The following is a 13,916-nucleotide window of genomic DNA, read 5'->3' as shown; positions in this document are numbered from 1 at the left end:
ATTCTTGTTACTGTGTAGACATGCAGAGAATTTGGTATATGACTACCCAGACAAGATTGTAAGTATCATTCAAAGAGTATAGAAAACACTGCTCAGCACTGAGAAGATACGTGCTCCTTTAGCTACTTTGACAGACTTTCTTCAAGGCAAGCCAACAAGGCTCTTAGTTTTGGCTCTGACCCTGCAGGAGAACTGCATGAATACCATGGATGATTCTTAAGAAGCATCCAAACTGCTATTTATAAAGTAGATTTTATTTAAGAGATCTACTCCAGAAAATCCTTCCACCTCCATTCTGCTGAGAATATAAGCCTCTCCACTATCAAGCTCATCCTTTCACCACATGTTGTAACTACTCTGCCAAGGGATAATACTGATGACATGAAAACTGGAACACATCATAGGAGGCAAATTTCAGATAATTCTGGGAAAACTTGTGTGTAAATTCTCCTGCTTGCCTATACTTCCTCGTAAGCTCTCCAGTTGCCCTCATTTCCTTGTTTGTTTGTTAAAGACAGAAAGGAAATACATCTTTTGAAAAAGTGATGTGAATGTAATATATGGTGGGTGCTAGATTCCAATTAGCTGTAAGAAACAGACCATATTTTACAGAATACTAATATTTTCTCCTTTCAATGAGAGAGAGATTTTATCTTCAGAAACCAACATGGCTATTTATGAGTAAAGGAAGAGTAGCCATGCTAACAACAATATAGGATCCTGGAAAGCACAAAAAGCTTGTCTAAGAGGAGAATGTGATTGAATATCTCTGGCTTACTAATACTTCACAATTTAGAACATATGTTAATCTTCTTGATTCTGAGAAAAGCTCTTCTGACTATATTTCCACCAAAAGAAGATGGAAGAGGTCTCATAAATTTTGACTCTGTTTATTCTCTTTTCAGCACAGATTTGGATATCTAAGATCTAATTTATCTATATATCTATCTAATTTTGAGTCAGTATATAAAATTTGTGACATCTCATCCAGACTGAACTTTTGAAACTTATATTTAGCTAATTGTCTCACAAAGCCTTTGATTAATGCATGGGTGTCCAACCTTTTCTCTTGCCTGAGCCACGCTGAGTGAAGAGGAATTGTCTTGGGCTGCATATGCATAGGTTGCACCAAAACAAAACCTCCTATTTATTTCCATGGAAAGAACAACCGATACAAAGAGCACAATAACTCTATTTAAGAGAGCAAATTCTCAGATGCAAAACATTAATTTTTGTCATAATCACCACCATTACCTATGCATTTTTGTCAGCAATGAACAAGAGCCTGCACGTCACACTCCTACTGCTGAAACACACCACCCACTGCCACACTGTGCTCACATCCTCTGTTTGGTATCCACTAATGTTCAGCAAGAATCAATAAATGTCAGTGGGTGCTATTTTTTCCATCTGAACGAATTCAGTGGCATACTTTTGCTTCTAATGCACTTTCATGTCAGATGCCATTTTGTTAGACTGCCTCTCTGCTGCCATCTGTCACATGGCAGCAAAATGTAAGGGAATGTTGGAGGGAAGGCTCAACCTGTACTGCCATACCATAAACATCTGCCTCTGATGTCTGGACAAACATAATAGATAGTAGATGCTCTTTTGTAGCAGCCCTCATTAAATATATAACACAGTTAATGTATATAAATAATAATATTTATTAAAAAAAAAAAAAAAAAAAAAGAAGAAGACCAACAAGAAACATAAAATTAATGGGATATTTGACCTTATTTTTGTGAAAATAATGTAGCAGTCTTGTTTAATGGAAGTGCCTGCAATTGTTCTCAAGGTATTTGTCACAGATTTTTAATGAAATTTTACTCATTCTTGAAAATAGCAGTACATACTGCCAGTAAGCAATGATGTTAATAATGCATGATTGTGAAGTGAGGGATCCTTTTCTCTGGTAAGGGAGGTCTTATTGAAGTCTAGTGAAGAGACCTGATCAAATTTTTCTTTGCATTGAATATCTGACTGCAACTCAGTACATTTCATTTGAAAATTTGCTGGTAATTTATTTGCATCAGCTGAAAATAGCATTGCAAATATGCAAACAAACGTGATGATTTTTTCAGCAATCTTGGAACTTGTAAAAGTAATCCTGGATGATGTGTGGGCAAATCGAATACATATTTACAATTAATGTTTCTCAGCTTTTCTGCTAACTTCATCTTATTCCTTTTTTGTACTTCAGTAACTGTAAAATCATACAGATAGAAAAGAAGGCATTTTCAAAACAGAAGAAACAATGCATAAATGAGGCAGGGCAAGATGGTTTCACAGAGGTTGATTTTGTCCTGTGGAGACTAATCGTTACATCTTTGGTAAGCTAAATAGCAAAGGCTCCTCCAGTAGGTGAATCAGAATTCATGTCTCACTTGAGACAGCTGGAAAGCTTTATTGCTTTACCAAGGGTCAGCTTCAACCATTAGATCACACAGTTCACTGAAAACTCTAGTGTCATGGTTTTATGATTTTTGGTTACCAGTATTCCACATCATAACATCATGTAGTGCACTGGGAGTTAAAGAGTCAACACTCCAGTTCTGGGTACCTGTCCCAGAAGAGAAGAAAAACGACATTCGCTGTTCTGTTCGCATTTCTGCTCGGAGAGAAAGATAAGAGCTGTTCGTAGATCACTTGACCTTCCCTTTCAATTATCTAGTTTGTCTCTGTTGCTATCACCCCAGCTCACTTAGCATAAGGCCTTCAGTTATTTGGACATTCCCATTTTATTTGATTTATTAGCTTCAATTATATTGTAGTGTGCTATCTTGCATTCTAATATCTTATTTAGTAAATTAGTTTGTTTCTCCTCAGATCATTGATGCTGTTTTGTTTTTAGGTCCATCTCTCTACCCTTTTCCCTTTCCCAGGGCATGGATACATGAGAGATATTGATGAAGAAGTGAACAGGTAAAAGTATGATGTCTGTAACTAGTAAGCCTCCAGAATTTTGCTGCATTCTATTCTTTTGTGTTTTGTGTTCACTGCTGAGCAACTGAATCAGAAAAAATCAAATAGAGAGAAATAAATGCTAGCGAGGTTCTTTTCCTGAATTAAATATACTATTGAAGGAAAAACAAGGACAAAGTGTCCTTGCAAAATAAATTTTGGGAAGAACAACAAAAAAAAAAAAGGATAGGGGGGTCTCTGCAAAACAAGGTTGAAAAGAAGAGTTTCAGTCACAAGAATCTGGTTAAACAAGCTTATTGAGCAGATACATGGCCAGAGATGCTAGCTTAGCACCTTTGTGTAAATCTTGTTTGCTGGGCAGAGCGAAGAGTGGTAGGCTTTACAGGATATAAAGACTTCTAGTTGGGCAAAACAACAAACTCTGAATCTGATTAGAAAGTATGTATACACAGAGGAAACAAAATGGTGTACCTACCGGTGGGATGGCTGATAGTCCAGTCGAGATGAACCCCACGTACCTCAACCAGTGGGGAAAAGGGAGAAGGGTTCACTAGCATCGGGGTACAGGGATAGAAGAGGGATTGTGTCCCCCAGTATTTTCAGAGACTATACAGAAGTATGTCCCAGTGGACTCTCCTTTATTCAGAAAAAGAAAGCTGAAGGCTCTCCCCGGTCTCTTTTGGGGATGAGGATGATTAAGCAAGCTTTTTGGAACAGACATTTTCCTAACACTTTGCTATGCTAGATTGGGTAAGTCTCTCTTCCTCATTCTTTCCCTGTTTGCCACCAGTGCCACTAACATAACTGGAACTTGCATCAATCTGTAAGTGTTTTACTTTTCCCCATTTTCCACAAGCCAAAAGAAAGAAAAGAGAATAAGCAAATCCTCCTTGAAAAGGGTTAAGCCAATGTTCTTCATATGGTTGGTTTTTTTGTTTTTTTGTTTGTTTTTTGTTGCTATGGGAGTGCTCAAATATTGAGACCATACAGCAAAAAATTTCACATATCTATCAGTCACATAGCAATGGATCAAATTCCACAGCGTTCAATTCATACCCTCTACAGATGCTGAGTGGAGGCAGGTTTTTATGCCAGAGAAATGTTTTCCTTGGCACTTACCCACACATTCCTAACTCAGTCCAGAGCGTTTTTCATCTGGGACAGAACAATAGCACACTGCACCAGGAAGCAAGCTAGTTAGCCATGAAAACTTAACACTTTCTAGAGAAGTAAAACAGTTTTATCACATAACGCTGCTCACAGATCCAGAACACGACTGGAGGCAGACGATCTTCTAGTTGCACTTTATATTGTCTAATATTTTCTGCCTACAGAGCTGTTGCCTTTTTTTGTCCTAATAATAATCAGCAATCTTTCTTTCCATCAGCACATGAACTCTGCAACATCAATTGAAATAACAAGAAGTCAAAAGAACTATTCACTGTGGTAAGCCTGCCAAATAGTATCGAGAGATTAGAAAAGATCGAGTGGAGTTCCCACCTACTGCCACGAAATCTTGCTAATAATCTTCAAAGTGGGCTATTAACAGAAGTGGGAGAATTAATGGATTCACCAAAACAGGACTTGACCTCTTGCCAAGTCCATGCAAGTTAATCTTATCTGATTTTGTTAGTGGTGTTTTTGCTAAAGCAGGTTGTTGAAAACTCAGCAAGCCTGACTACTTTTATTGCATGTCAGGGACGTTTTGCAGGAGACAGAACAGCATTGTCTAGATTGTGATGGTTTTGGACAGTTTCTGAAAAGAATACCTCAGATTTTGATGATAATTTCTCAGCGATACAATTTTAATTCATAAAAGAAATTAAAATCTAAAGGCCAAAGAACAAATTGCAATGTAGTTTACTACCTGTAATCTCCAGGTGAAGTAAAAGTTTGAGATGAGGGAAATGTAAAAAGTCTGTGGGTCCACCTGCCCCACTAGTCATGGAACTGGGCCAAGCCAGCCCATAACCTGCCGGCACCTCCCCAGCAACCTCTCAACCTTTTTTGGGGGGCAGGCCTGCGGGCCTGCTGTCCCCCTGTTACAGACACACGCAGATCTAGAAATAACTCCATGACAAAAATGAAAAGGAGTCTCAAAATTTAAAAAAAAAAACCTGCAAAATTGTTTTTTTCAAATTTAAAAAATGTTAAAAATTAACTTTATGAAATACATAAGATACGTTCACAAATCCTTTTTCTTTCAGCCTGTACCACATATGCTGCATTATGCTTAATGCTAAAATCACAAACTGCACTGATTGCAGTAGTTTTTTCATCCCTACTATATTTCCTGACTCTTCCCAGCTTCTTATTAGAACAAATAAATATTTAAGTTACATTATGTGTGAAAATAATTTCCTATGATAGAAAAGTAGTTAAGAAGATGTTTTAAAGATCACATAAAATATGCACCAGGGCTACTCTGAAAGTTATGCCTCCTATTTCATTATGTTGGCCCACGATGTCAGAGGTGAATGTTGGTAGTATGGCAGTAGAGCTTGAACCTTCCCAACAATATACCTTTACGTGTTGTTGTCATGTGACAAAGGGCAGCAAAGGGGCAGTCTGATGAAATGGTGTCTGAGCATGGAAGGGCATACGAAACAAAGGTATGTCACTGAATTCCTCCATGTAAAAAAAAGATCACACTCACTGACATTCATTGATGCTAGTTGAATGTTTGTGGAGAGCAAACAGTGGATGTGAGCACAAAGGGGAGGTGGGTGATGCGTTTCAGCAGTGGTGACATTAATGTGAAAGACAAGCCAGATTTTGGATGGTCATGCAGAATGCATAGCTAATGATGACAACTAATTTGAAGAATAGTTGAAAATCTGGTATGGCATCCAAGGAAATAAAGAGGACACATTATTTTCAGAATGACCTACATACATAACCACATAATACATACAAAACATTTGTCTTTTAGCTCCTTCCTGGATGGCTTATTCCTCCTATAACAAGGCACTACTGATTTCACCAAATATTTTCCTGCCATGGTCATTTGGGCAAAGAAAAAATAAATACTTGTATTATGTAGCAAGCTATAATAGTGGACATCCTGTATTCATAGTAAAGGGGACACTTTACAACTGTTTATTCTTTAATAAAAATTTAACACTTTGTTTCTTATAGAACATTAGTATAGCCAGTATACACCAAAAAGTACTGTAGTATTCAAAATTTGCACGTGTCAACAGTCACGTTACACAAAAGCTTGCAAAGGTAATTAATCTATTTCCCAAAATATCTTATCTTGCAGTCACTTGTAGGCCTAAAAAATATAGCTCTAAACAAATGTGAATTACATTTGTGGAGTTTAAACAACATATCAATTTATTTTTGGCTTTTGCAACATAGCCACTGAGTAAAATTTAGCATCTGTAAATGGTTTCTGTGTCCTAGTGAATGGACTCAAATTAAGGAGGGGAGTATTATGGTTGGTTCCTCTCCATAGTTTGAGGCTTCAGGCTACATTCCTGGGATTTGCTGTCCATGGACCCTTTTTGACTATAACTGGGCAGTTCTCTGTTAGAAATGATGGCACCGAATCAATGTCCTTTTCATATTACTTGCTCTGCTTTCATAACCTCTTAGAGCTCAAAACCTGGAGAGGTTATACTTCATTCCAGCTATACATCATACTGGTAATTTCCTGCTGATTAACAAATATGCTACTAATGTTTACTAGTGGTCCTACCCTAATCCTTATGTGTACTCACCACTTCCTGCCTGGCAGAGATGGTAGTGTGATCTGCCCAGGGAGTGAAGCAGACATTCTCCTGAGTCAACTAGCTTGGCAACTGTGGAAAATTAATACAAGAAGATAAAAACAATGTAATGTTGGGAAAACTCTAAGAAAGATGCGCTAATTAACATACCTTCTTAAGGATTTGATGAGAGAATAAAGAATAAAATGACAGAGGAGACTTTTCTTCTTCCTTATGTCTGTCTTTGAGCAGAATTTGAGTTATTAATTACAAGGTCGCAGAGACAGTGTTGGTACAAGATATACATTTCTTTATAAGGATACTGTATGATTCCTCAAAAATAAAACATGAATATGTTACATGGATAAATGATTGATACATAAATCTGTATTGGTCTTAGCAATGCTGCTTGATATTTGCATAAGAAACTGCAGATTTTCAGTTATGAAATCTGATCCTATTAAAAAACCCTCCATGCCTGAATTGCACAGGGGAATGAAGTCTACAATTTGTGTTCAAGAGTCTCCACTCACCCTGAGTAAGTTAGTGATATTTCTCTGGCAGTCCCAACTCCCACCATATACATCCTGCTTAGCACCTGTACACTATCACTTATCAGGAGATACAAAGATTTCTGAAGAACTGGTGTTTCATCCTGCCTAAGGAATCAAGAACTTGAAGTCACAAAGCAACCCTGAAGCCTTTAAAGCTGGCTAAAGGCAGGAATCAACGGCAGAGCACAAAAAAAAGAAAAAGAAAAGAAAAAGAAACAAGCAGCATGACATCATTGTCCTCTACAACTTCCAGGAAACTGAAAATGGAGAGGAAGTTTCTGCTCTCCTCTCCCTGCTAACGTATGACAAAACACACAGGAGTGTCACAGAGCTGTGTCAGGAAAGGTTCAGACTAGATAATAAAGACTATGTTCTGTGTTGTAAGCGTGGTCAAGAAGTGGAACAGGCTTTCTAGTGAAGTGGTTGATGCCCCATGCCTGTCAGTGTACAAGAGGCATTTGGATTACTTTTGGTTAGCTCTGAAGCAGTCAGCCAGTTGGGCTCAATGAATTTTGTGGACTCCTTAAAACTGAACTACACTAATTTTAACATTTAGGCTGTGGTTCAGGAAGTCATCCTAAAAATATGAGGAGATCTTTCTACTTCTTCCTAGTCACTCCATATCAAGACTATGGCTCAGATGATGCATGGGACAAACAATTGCATCTTAATAGAGAATATGAAAGATCTTAGCACAGTACAACCAACTATTAAAAAAAATCTAAATGTCTGTATCTGCTAACATAAGGTCTTCAAAATTGTCCCAGATGATTCATCTGGGATGAACACCTCTCCAAAGAGGACAGGCTGAGATCTGGGGCTGTTCAGCCTGGAGAAAAGAAGGCTCTGAGGTGACCTGATAGTGGCTTTTGGTATCAAAAGGGGAGATACAGGAAAGAAGGGAGCAGACTCTTTAGCAGGGTTGTGGTGATAGAAAAACAAGAAATGGCTTCAAGCTCAATCAGAGTAGATATAAGTTAGATTTAAGGAAAATATCTTTTACAGTGAGGGTAGTGAGGCACTGGAGCAGATTACCTAGTGATGTGGTTGATGCCCTGTCCCTGGAGACTTTCAAGGCAAGACTGGATAAGGCCCTGGGCAACCTGATCTAGCTGTGGTGTACCTGATCATTCCAGGGAAATTGGCCTAGATGGCTCTCACAGGTCCCTTCTGACTCTAAGGTTTCTATGATTCTATGATAGTCAAAACTTACACTAATGTGAAAGTGAGAAGACAGGCTCTTCATACAGAGCAAATAATAGACTTTTGATTGTGTTTGTGTGTAAAAATTTAAGAGCCAGAATAATCCAAGAGACGCTCCTTCCTTTGGCTTTTTTTCACTTTGTACCTATAGTCTGAATTTGTAAAGGCTTGTAGTAACTCCAGAATTCAAACTCTATTGAGGAGACTTTGCAATAGTTTTTTCTCTTTCATACTCAAATTTTAAAAGAGCAGGAGCTGAAATGGGATTCTTCCAGTATGGTAACGATGTGATTCAAATACATATATCTATATCTATCTCCCTGAAGTATTCAAATATATCAAACTGAAAGTGAGCAATGGGCCCAGGAGAACTTCATGACATTCAACAAATCCAAGTGCAAGATCTTGCACATGGGTCAAGTCAACCTCTACACCAATACAAGCTGGGGGATGAAAGGATTGAGTGCAGCCCTGCTGAAGAGGACTGGGGGGTACTGGTGGATGGGAAGCTGGACATGAGCCAACAATGTGCCCTCCAAGCCCAGAATGCCAACCGTATCTTGGGCTGCATCAAAAGAAGCATGGCCAGCAGGCCAAGGGAAGTGATCCTGTCTCTCTATTCCGTGCTGATGAGGCCTCATCTGGAGTACTGCATCCAGATGTGGAGTCCTCAGTGCAGGAGAGATGTGGACCTGTTTGTTGGAATGCTTCCAGAGGAGGGACACAAAAATGATCCAAGGGACAAAACACCTCTCCTATGAGGAAAAGCTGAAAGAGGTAGGGCTGTTCAGCCTGGAGAAGAGAATGCTCCAAGGTGACCTGGAGGCAGTGTCTAAAGGGAAGTTACAAGAAAGAAGGGGACAGACTCTTTATCAGAGTCTGTTGTGATAGAACAAGGGAAAATGGTTTCAAATTAAAAGAAGGCAGTTTTAGGTTGAATATAAAGAAAAAGTCTTTTGCAGTGAGGGTGATGAGGCACTAGAACAGGTTGCCCAGAGATGTGGTGGAAGCCCCATCCCAGGAAACATTCAAGGTCAGGCTAGACCAGGCTCTGGGCAATCTGATCTAGCTGTGGATGTCCCTGTTCATTGCAGTGGAGTTAGACTAGATGCCAGTTCCAGAGTAAAAATTGCCTTTCCAGACTGAAGAAGATCTACTTCTTTTGAAGTTTCTTTCTTATTTCAGTAACATATAGTTTAGTGATTTGTGCATTCTTCTACATAAGAAGACATATCTGATGAGACAGGCAACTGTTTCAGAAGGCTCTGTCTTATCTAAGGGGTGGCATTGAAAAATCTCAGTAAGATTATTTATAAATGAGTGACACCTGCTGGATAAAATTGGCTTGAAAACATATCTCGCTAGAATTGAAGAATTTTACTGCTCTAAAAAACTGGATAAGAAAGGGGAAGGAGGAGGTGTAGGGAAAAGGGTTAATTAACCTTAACTAAGTCTGTAGGTTGCTTTAAAATAATGCCTTCCATTTATTTCTTATTTATGGAAATTATAACAGATACAAAGAGCAAAATAACACCATTTGATAAAGCACAATCTCAGGTGTGAAATGCTATTTTTCAACATAGTCACTGCCTACGCATTCCACCGGCAATGTATAAGAACCTGCACCAGCAGAGCAGACCCACTGTCACTGTTGCCACTGCACCATCCACTGCATCCTCTTTGTGCTCAAATTCATTGTTTGGATTCCATAAACATTCAACAAGCATCAATGAATATTAACGGATGCCATTTTTTTCACATGGAGGATTTCAGTGACATGCCTTTGCTTCATATGCCCTTTCAGACACCACTGGTCAGACACTATTTGTCAGACTGCCCCTCTGCTTCCTTTTTTTGCATGGCAATAAAATGTAAATGAATACTGGTGCAATGTTATGCCTCTTCTGCTGTACCACCAACATTCACCTCTGATAGTGTGAGCCAATATAATATAATAGGAGGCATTACTTTCAGAGCAGCCCTTGTGTTCAATAAAATTTCTATTCTAGCTGCTGTCTAAAGAAAACAGTTCACATAAAACCTATTGTTCAAATAATTTCCCATATGCATTCACAGTTTATGAAGCAACCTTATTTACCTAGGTGCAAAGTTACGTCATCCCAGTACAAATAAACTAATGTTGTATTCCAAACCTGCTTTTGCATATGTAACTTCTGTTGTTGAAAACTGGTATTTTGATGAAGTATTCTTTTCTGAAAAAGTTTGAAGTTTTTGAACATCGTTACTATTATCTCTTTGTTAAATTGCATCCTGTTGTTTCAAACAAATATTTCAAAATACTGCATGGATGCAGTTTTTTTAGTTTGGTTTGGTTTGGTTTTTTTGAGCTAATACCTGACCTTGCTTTCTTAGACAAATGAAACTCCTGCAGTCCTACTGCTTGTGGAATTGATTTTGACCAGACAGTAGAGAGCGAACAGGAGATTCCAAAGCTTCATGGTATTTCATCTCTCGGTTAAAAGGTCATTAGTATCTAAGAACAGGAAGGTGGCAAAAGAGGTTAACTGAAGTTCTGGTGAATGTCTACATGCCTGAAAGCTTGCATCAGTTGTCTGGCCAACAGGGCTAAGGAAAGGATTGTCCCTCTGTACTTGGCAACGACCACACCTCAAGTACTTTGTTCGGTTTTGGGCCCCTCACTACAAGAAGGATTGTTTGTAAGGCTTTGTGCTTATATTTTTTAGTTAAATACTTGTGGAAATTATAAATTATACAGGAAACTTTTCAATTCTGTTAAAGATTACATATTCTGCAAGAGTACTATCAGGACTCTGAGGGAATTAGTAATCTTCTATGGCTCTGAACAGCCCCCTCAACTATAGCCATTCACTCCCATGGACCTAGGAGTGACATATCAGCTCTGGCTATGGCAGACTTCCCCGCTCTGGTGGAAATCACAAGGTAAGCTGGATTTCAGATCGTGGATGGACTCCTCAGATCTGATAGCCTTGCCTCTGGCCATTCCTTTAGCCCTGTTTGTTTTTCCTTCCTGCTGAATCCTGCATCCAGATTCAACCTTGTCTAGGCTTGCTGTTGAAATCCATTACCAGTCCCCTGCTCTGACTGCCTGGCTCAGACCCTGGGGACTTCAGCACATCAGCAAGGGTACAGCCCATACCAAATAATGCACAGTTCCTGGCTTTGCCACTTTGCACAGTCTTGCTGCTGCTGCTTCCTGACAAGCAAATTAAGCCAATATATAACACAAAATTATCTTTACTTTCTCTTTCCTAGATCCATGACTTATAAACATTTAAGGCCTTTGACATGATCCTAAGGCCATTGACACAGGCTTCATCTGTTTTGCTGTTTTGCTTCATCCAAAGGCTATAAGGCCCTGGGATGGTTGGTGAAAGACTCTGGAGTGCAAGTTAATTTTTCTTCCCTCCTTCCATTTTTGAGTGAGGTTATGGGACAGAATAGAAGGATCCAGTCCATAAATGCTTGGCTATGAGACTGGTGCTACAGGCAGGGCTTTGAGATCTTTGAAAATGGCTGATTTCATAAGACACCAGGCCTAACAGTAACATGTGGGAAAGGTTTATCTCACAGGGGCAAAAGGTTTCTGGGACAGGAATTAGTGGGGCTCATCTGGAGAGCTTTAAACTAGCTTTGAAGGGGGATGGGGCTGTAACTATTCTTGCACTAGTGGGGCAGAGCTCTAGCATTGATGAAGACCAGGAAGCCTCCCACCACACTATGGTGAAATTGGCATGCTCAGCTCGCTCCCTAAAATGTCTGTACACCAATGCAAGCAGAATGGGGAATAAGCAGGAGGAGTTAGAAATCCGTGTTCAGCCAGGAGATTATGATCTGGTGGCAATTACAGAAACATGGTGGGACAGCTCACGTGACTGGAATGTGGTCATGGATGGCTATGTCCTTCTCAGGAAAGAAAGGCCAGTAAGGCAAGGTGCTGGAATTGCTTTTTACGTGAGAGAGAAACTACAGTGTATTGATACTATCCATGGATGTGGATGAGGAGCAGTTGAGAGTTTGTGGGTGAGAATTAAGGGGCAGACTGGCATGGGTGACACTGTTGTAGGTGTCTATTAAAGGCCACCAGATCAGGACGAGGAAGTTGACGGGGCCTTCTTCAGGCAGCTGATAGCAGCCTTGCATCTGGTTATCGTGGGGGACTTTTGCTGAATATTTGCTGGAAGGCATACTCAGCCAGCCAGCCACAGTCCAGGAGGTTCCTGCAGTGCATTGATCATAACTTCTTGATATAAATGGTGGATGAGCCAACTCATCACACAGGAGAGGAGTCTGCTGGATCTTATTCTCATTAATAAGGAGGGTCTGGCAGAAGCGGAGAAGGTTGAGGGCAGCCTTGTTTGCAAACACCATGAGGTGGTGGAGTTCAGCATCTCATGTGGCCAGAATAGAATACCAAACAGAATCACAGCCCTGGACTTCAGTAGGGCCAACCTTGGCCTTTTCAAGCAATTGCGAGGGGAAATCCCATGGAACAGGGTACTTGAAGGTAAAGGGGCCCAAGATAGTTGGTTAGCATTCAAGGACCGCTTCTTCCAAGCTCAAGATCAGAGCACACCAACAGGTAGGAAGTCGAGAAAAGGAGGCCTGCATTGTTGAACAGGGAACTGCTGGGCAAGCTCAAGTGGAAGAGGAGAGTTTACAGATCATGGAAGAAGGGGCTGGCTGGGAGGAACGTAAGACTGTTTTCAGAGGATGTAGGGAGGTAGCCAGGAAAGTTAAGGCCTCCTTAGAATTAAACCTTGTGAGAGGAGTCAAGGACAACAAAAAGCACTTCTTAAAATACACTGCAGATAATACTCACACTAGAGGCAATACAGACCCACTGATGAATGAGGTGAGTGCCCTGGTGACAGAAGGTACAAAGAAGGCAGATTTACTGAATGCCTTCTTTGTCTCTGTCTATATGCCCCAGAGGAAGTCAGGATAAAGGAGGAGTTTGCCTCAGCTGATAAGAACTGGGTAGCAGACCAGTTAAGCAATCTGGTCATCCATGAATCAATGGGCCCTGATGTGATGCACCTGAAGGTGCTGAGGGAGAAGGCAGAAATCATTGCTGGATCTCTTTCTGTCATCTTTGGTATGTTGTGGGGAATGGGAGAGGTGCCTGAGAACTGGAGGAAAGCAAATGTCACCCCAGTCTTCAAAAAGGGCAAGAAGGAGGACCCTGGTAACTGTAGATTGGTTAACCTCACTCCATCCCTAGAAAGGTGATGGAACAACTTATCCTTGACACTGTCTCCAAGACATATCAAGGATAAGAGGGTCATCTGAGGCAGTCAGCATGGCTTCATCAAGGGGAAGTCATGTTTGGCCAACCTGATAGCCTTTTATGAAGAAATAACCAGGTGGATAGATGATGGTAAAGCAGAGGATGTGGTCTATCTTGACTTCAGTAAAGCATTTGGTATCATCACCCACAGCATCCTCACAACTAAACTGAGGAACATGGCCTGGACAATTGGGTTTTGAGGTGTGAACTGGCTGAATGGAAGACACCAGA

This window comes from Tetrao urogallus (genome assembly GCF_951394365.1).
Source record: "Tetrao urogallus genome assembly, chromosome: 3".
In the NCBI taxonomy this organism is placed as follows: Eukaryota; Metazoa; Chordata; class Aves; order Galliformes; family Phasianidae; genus Tetrao; species Tetrao urogallus.
The sequence above is the reverse complement of the archived record's forward strand: the minus strand, read 5'-3'. Positions refer to the sequence as shown.